The sequence below is a fragment of the Channa argus genome, chromosome 5, assembly GCF_033026475.1.
Source record: "Channa argus isolate prfri chromosome 5, Channa argus male v1.0, whole genome shotgun sequence".
Taxonomy (NCBI): Eukaryota; Metazoa; Chordata; class Actinopteri; order Anabantiformes; family Channidae; genus Channa; species Channa argus.
The window spans coordinates 10,168,574-10,174,656 of NC_090201.1; the positions used below are offsets into that span (position 1 = coordinate 10,168,574).

A 6,083-nucleotide genomic window follows, 5' to 3' on the forward strand; every position below is an offset into this window, starting at 1 on the left:
CCACAAGCAGTAGCAGGCACTCAGCAGTCTGTTGTGTTTGATGCCAAATTGTGCAGAATAAACAGATTTGCTGTGCAGCTGGTCTAAACACACACTTTCTCTCTGTCTCTCTCTCTCTGACTTGCTCTGTCACCCCCTTTTCGCCACTCTCTCTTACACACATCCCCTCACCACACACACACACCATATCCTCATCCTCATTCCCCTGCTCCCTCCGTCTCTCACCGCCTCCCTTTCCCCCATGGACATAACAGACAAGAATTAAAGAAATCATTGCAAAAAGATGGCAAGTGCTTTGATTTATTTTCTTCCACTTAACTAAGTACTCATCTCCAGCTGTCACACACAGTGTCAAGGCAGAGTATTTGTTTTAACAGGAAAAAAAGAGAGTGAGCTTCGTGCCGCTAATGAGAAACAACACGTCGCATCTGGCTCATCTTCTGTTCAGAAGATGATTCTTCCGAGGTCTCTGTATTCAGAATCAGCTCTGCAGGCTGACCACATGTGACATAATGCAACAAAAGGATGTTGCTGGCTGTCAAAAATCCTGCAGTAACATTTGGAGAAACCTTTAAATAGTACTTCAAATAAGCTGTGACAATACAAGAGCAGCTGTGACTGTATATGAGTTTAGGGCGTTAAATGTTTTAATCTGCTAATTTGGGTCAGCGTTAGTGTTGTTGTTAATATGAAACAATGTTAATATGAAATTAATGATTAGAGCATCAGTATTTCTGGTTTATTAATAAGACTGAACTCACACGTTTGTGAGGCTGTGCTTTGACAGAAAGGTGGTTTTAGCTATAAATACCTAGAAATATCAGCACTCTGATGCACTCTGCTAACATGCAGATAAATTGGTAAGCAGGTATAATAGTTACAAAGTTCACCATCTTGGTTTATCATGTTGGCGTGCTGTCAAAAACAGAAAATACAGCAGAGGATGGGGGCACTATCATTAGTTTCGCAGCCTTTTAGTACCGTGAATTAAAAAATTTTAAAAGTTAAGTTACCAAATTTTGTAGCAATCCTTTTAAAAGTTATGAAGATATTTCACTCAAAATCGGCGACTGTTGACCTCCCTGTTGTTACTGCTACGGGTGGAAAAGTCGGGGGGGTTCCCTAAAGTTAGTGTGGTTTATCCTCAGGGGATAATCTGTACAGATTTTTTAGTTATGTAAAATATCATCAACTTTGACTTTGCCATCCCTAGATCCACGTTGCTAAAATGAACCAAAAATGCTCTATAAAAATTTTCGATGACAAATTTCTTTCCAGCAGATTGACATCATAACCCATTTGGCAGCATATACTCACTAGTGGGTGCATCAATACACACACCAGCACACCATGAACTGCTCCTATTGTTTCCATGATTTATGTATTGTTTTTAGAAACTGAGCTCTCACATGTGCATGTACATGCACATAATCAGCCAGTGCAGCTGGGTGTTTGTGTGCACCCTCCTGCATGACTGCGTCTGAATCCATGTAATTGAATGGGAATGTTTGTGCACAGGTGCATGATATGGAATAGTGTGTGAGGGGCTGTGTGCATGAATAGCCGAGTGTTTTCTATTGAATGTGACCAGTGACCATGTGTACAGGTATGTGTGTGTTTCTGTTTTCAAAGGGACGTTTTTTTATTCTGCCTCAATGAACATAGGTAGAAATATTGTGGCTATAGGCCACTGTATATATATATATATGTGTACAGTGTATACATCTTCTGATCTACAAATCTCATCTTAGTATTTTCAGTATTTCGTCACCTCTTTTTGATCTCTACTTGTGATCTACACTACACCACTTATTCAGTTTAGATGTTGATTGTTGGCAGGACCAGTAAAGCATTATTAAGTAATCTGGTCATAATTATCTGGGCCTACAGATGTCAGAATGTCATATCATTTTTTAGCATTAATTTAAAGCCCACAAAATGATTTTAACCACACTTTCTTAAAATGCTGCTCATGGTTTTTGTGTTGGCCACTAGATTGCACTGTTGTACCCTATAATCCACCCCAGTGTCATGAACAGCTCCTCTGCAGCCTGTACACACCCATTCATTCCGCTCATCTCCACAACTCTATCATGTCCAGTTTCACCGTGGTTGTTATGATATGGGAGTTGTACATTATTGTCAGTTTTTATATTATTTGCACCACTGACGCTTTCATTTGAAAAGGTAAAGTTTTGTTTTCAATGAGACAGCCTGCTCAAGTGACTGATATGATCATCTCCTTCCCCTGGATTTCACCTCAGGGGAAAATAATAAATGAAATGGATCAGAGTTCGTACATTAATCTAAGCTGAGCAGCGAACAGTGTGATTAGGAGCCTTATCACGTGTAACTCACACTTTCATGCTTTCATGTTAAACATCAGAGTGATGGCCATTTGCACATATAGGTTCTGTTCTTTTCTCACCTCCTGCATGTGTTATTTGCTGCCTTACGGTAAATGTTTGACAGCCATTGTCAATTTTCCACGTGATTTCTTTTTCTTGTTGAAATGCAGAGAGAAGCGTGTGTGCAAGTATTTAATTGTGACTTGGCTCTGGATGTGCTCTACTGTGTTGTAACATTCAACACATTTAATCTTCCAGTTTATTTAACACATAACACAATGATGCTTTCAGCTCAATCCGGCTTGTTGTGATACGTGAGCACATATTTAGGGACTGTCCCTAAATTTTTAGCACTCAGACTTTGGTATAATATGACTGCAACACATGAGGTTTTCCCTCATCTTTAGGTGCTGGACTAGGGTAAAACAGAGCAATGCATAGTCACAAAATGGATTGTGGATTGATTTGTGAACGTTTTGATGACCTCCTATGACCTCCTGGCATCTACTGGTTTTGTCAATTAAACACAATTTGAGAAGAAGACCAAAACCCCTTGGAGTCTACGACAACAACTCAAACTGAAACTTATGTGTTCAAGTGGAAATTTAACCTGCCAGTTACACTATCGATTTCTCACACGGGTAAACACCTGTTGCTTTTCAATTAGCAATCAAGGCTGCAGGAATAAAAGGGCCAAAGGTGGGTTCTCACTCTCTGGGTTTCAGTATTTTCTTGGAAGGTACGTATATAAATGAAATCCCCAAGAGTCCTTGCCCCTTTTATACAAGCACTGAAGCATGTGGTGATGTAGCTGGTGAAGCATGACAGGGCTGGATTCAATCCTTTTCCTGCTGCTTGGTCAGAGAGCATTGCCTGTGATGTCAGTAAGTTCCTGTGGTCAGATAAAAACAAAAGGCAGGGTGCAACCTAATATATTTTACTCTTTTTTCTTTCAACAGTACATGCCGAGTTCCTTTGTATTAAACACCTTCATTGTATTTATTTATTTTTTACATAAGTTGAGCATAAAGCTTTTAATTTTCTTTTTTTATTGTCATTTTGTTGCAAACCTTTATATTTCAGTGTAAAAACATAGCAGTAGTAGTTACTGCCTAACGTATCACATCCTGGTACAATCATATACTGTACACTGGACCGTATAGAATAGACTTACTTCAGAGTTTATTCACTTCTTGTCTTGTGATTTGATGGGCAGTGTGTCTTATTTTGAATGCAGAGTTCGTGGGTTGTTTGTGAGTTTTGAAAAAATTGAGCCCTATTTTCAGAAAACGTGCTTGGCTTGATCCAAACAAACAACATAGTAAAATCTAGGTTAGATTAGCTGTGTTACAGTATATTGTTATGAAATCAAATATTACATTTTTATATACACTGAATTAAAAATGTGACCATTACTGTTACCAAAATGAATCATTTGTGAAGTAGACTTGTCAAAAAACTCTTATGCAGCAAATGTATTTCCTCAAATCAACATGTGACTAAAACCCTCAGCACCCACAACAAGATTCGAAATAGTTGAATATTCTGATAGTTGATCATCATGGCACAAGAGCTGGAGCTTTCCGACTACTACACATCAGATTGAAAAAACTGGAATGAATAGTGGAGCCAATAAACAGTCAGGTAAGAGCACAACTAAACATAGTTTATATAAAAGTAATAATTGAGAGATTCAGTTAAAGCAGACTGCAAAACACTTTCTTCAGATATCACACCAACAATTTACCATATTTTGTAAAATCTTGTCTAGCTACCTTAGTATTTTAATAGTGTGTGTGTGTGTGTGTGTGTGTGTGTGTGTGTGTGTGTGTGTGTGTGAGACAGAAATAGAGAGAAGACTCCTCAGAATCGGGATTCTTACTTTAGGAGTCGTGTGTATTATACAGTCAACCCTTAATATCACCCTACGTCTTGCCAGTAAGTTGTGTAAAACAAATATTACTCTTACTAATAAGTATGTTGTAATATGTTTCATAGGTGGCGGGCTTTGCAACCATAACCAGCAATTTCTATTCCCCTCTAGTGTATTCAAAAGAAGACAGAGATCCATTTCCTTCCAACTCCTCCATAACAGCAGATTCGTACCAGATTGACCAGACTCAACAGAATTCAAGCCAGTTTTGTTCTTGCTGCAACAACCTCCTGAGAGGACTTCTGAGGAAATATAAAGCCTCAGAAGCAGAGGTAGACATCTTAAAAAACTTGGTCATTCAACTGAGTGGAAGCAAAAAAGGAAATGATAACAATCCTGAGGACTCTGGATCTGGCTCGCTAGGGGAATTTCTTGATCTAGAGTGAAGCTAAATTTCAGTGCAGACCACAGGGTATAGGGCCTGAAGCATGTGAGGTGCAAAAGTTTGGATCACCCTACATGCAATTTCCAGGGATGCAAACTCAAACCTAAACCTAACATAATAATAATAAAATTAGTACATTAGTATTAGTATAATAGTACAATTGTAGTATATAATATATAAAATATATAAAATATATATATATATATATATATATATATATATATATATATATATATATATATAATATAATAGTTTGCATCCACGTAATAAATGTATAATAGTACAATTGTAGTATATAATATATAAAATATATAAAATATATATATATAAAATATAATAGTTTGCATCCGCGTAAATAAATTTATTAAAAATGAATTAATTTCTGATGAAGGAACAGTTCTTCTAGTTAAATGTACATTACATATGTACTGTACATTGTTTCATATACTGATGAAAAATTCTTTGCTTTACTCTTTTTGCTATTTCCGAGTTAGGGGATGCAAACTTTTGCACCATCTGATTAATTAGGGGACAGTGTGGACAGTGTGCTGGTAGTCAATTTGTTTGTCAAAGGTCATTAAAATCAGGAGGTGTCAACATTTTTCTATTGTGAACTCTCTGGTGCAAAGGGACAATACCTGTTGAATGTGGATAAAATGCTATATAGCACTGGGTTGTCGTGTAGGCTGGATGTTTACGGTTTTTTATTCAGTATTACAGCAGCTTATACATTTCCCCCAGGAGCTGGTGGAGACCAGACCAGGGGCAGAGTGAATACAGCAATACATAAGATAAAAATACATAAAGGAAGCACAAACATGGGGTGGCTGTAGCTCAGTTGGTAGAGAATTGGTCCTAGTCTTCCTGGTTACGTGTCAAAGTGTCGGTGGGCAAAACACTGAACCCTGAGCTGCTCTCGGTGGGTCAGGCTGGCACCTTGGATGGCAGCCAATGTAATTGGTGTAATCTGATGAAACTACATGTATTTCTATCTATTTTCCATTAATTTTCACATAATTAGAATATATATTCAAAAATAAACGTTTTTTAACTTTAATTAGTAATCTGGATTTTCTTAGTTTCAAATGATAATACTTACTATTTCGGGGGATTTCTTGACAGATGACAGCAGTGTTTGTCACCAGAGGAAGAACTGATAATATTGGCTAAGACATATTTTGTGGTTTTAACTAGTTTAACTGAGGGTCTGGCCAGTTCTACCATTAAACAAACCAGCACACAACATATTGTTAAGAGTAAGTTTTAAACACAGCATGTAAGTAACACAAATACTGTAAAAAGAAAAGGTTTTCTGTAACTGACACGCCTCCTCTGATGCCTCTCACTGGTTTGAGGTAGAATGAATGAGGGGGTGTGACCATTGATACTGTCTATAGGTCACACACTTCCACAAGCA

General features: G+C 37.5%; 1 long non-coding RNA gene across 1 annotated transcript; it reads left to right on the forward strand.

The window, feature by feature from the left end:
- The first annotated feature begins 3,853 nt into the window (after positions 1-3,853).
- On the forward strand, positions 3,854-4,857 carry LOC137128222 (uncharacterized). Its single transcript, XR_010914524.1, has 3 exons — positions 3,854-3,992; positions 4,194-4,286; positions 4,393-4,857. It is a non-coding gene; the product is annotated as an uncharacterized lncRNA (long non-coding RNA).
- The last annotated feature ends 1,226 nt before the right edge of the window (positions 4,858-6,083 follow it).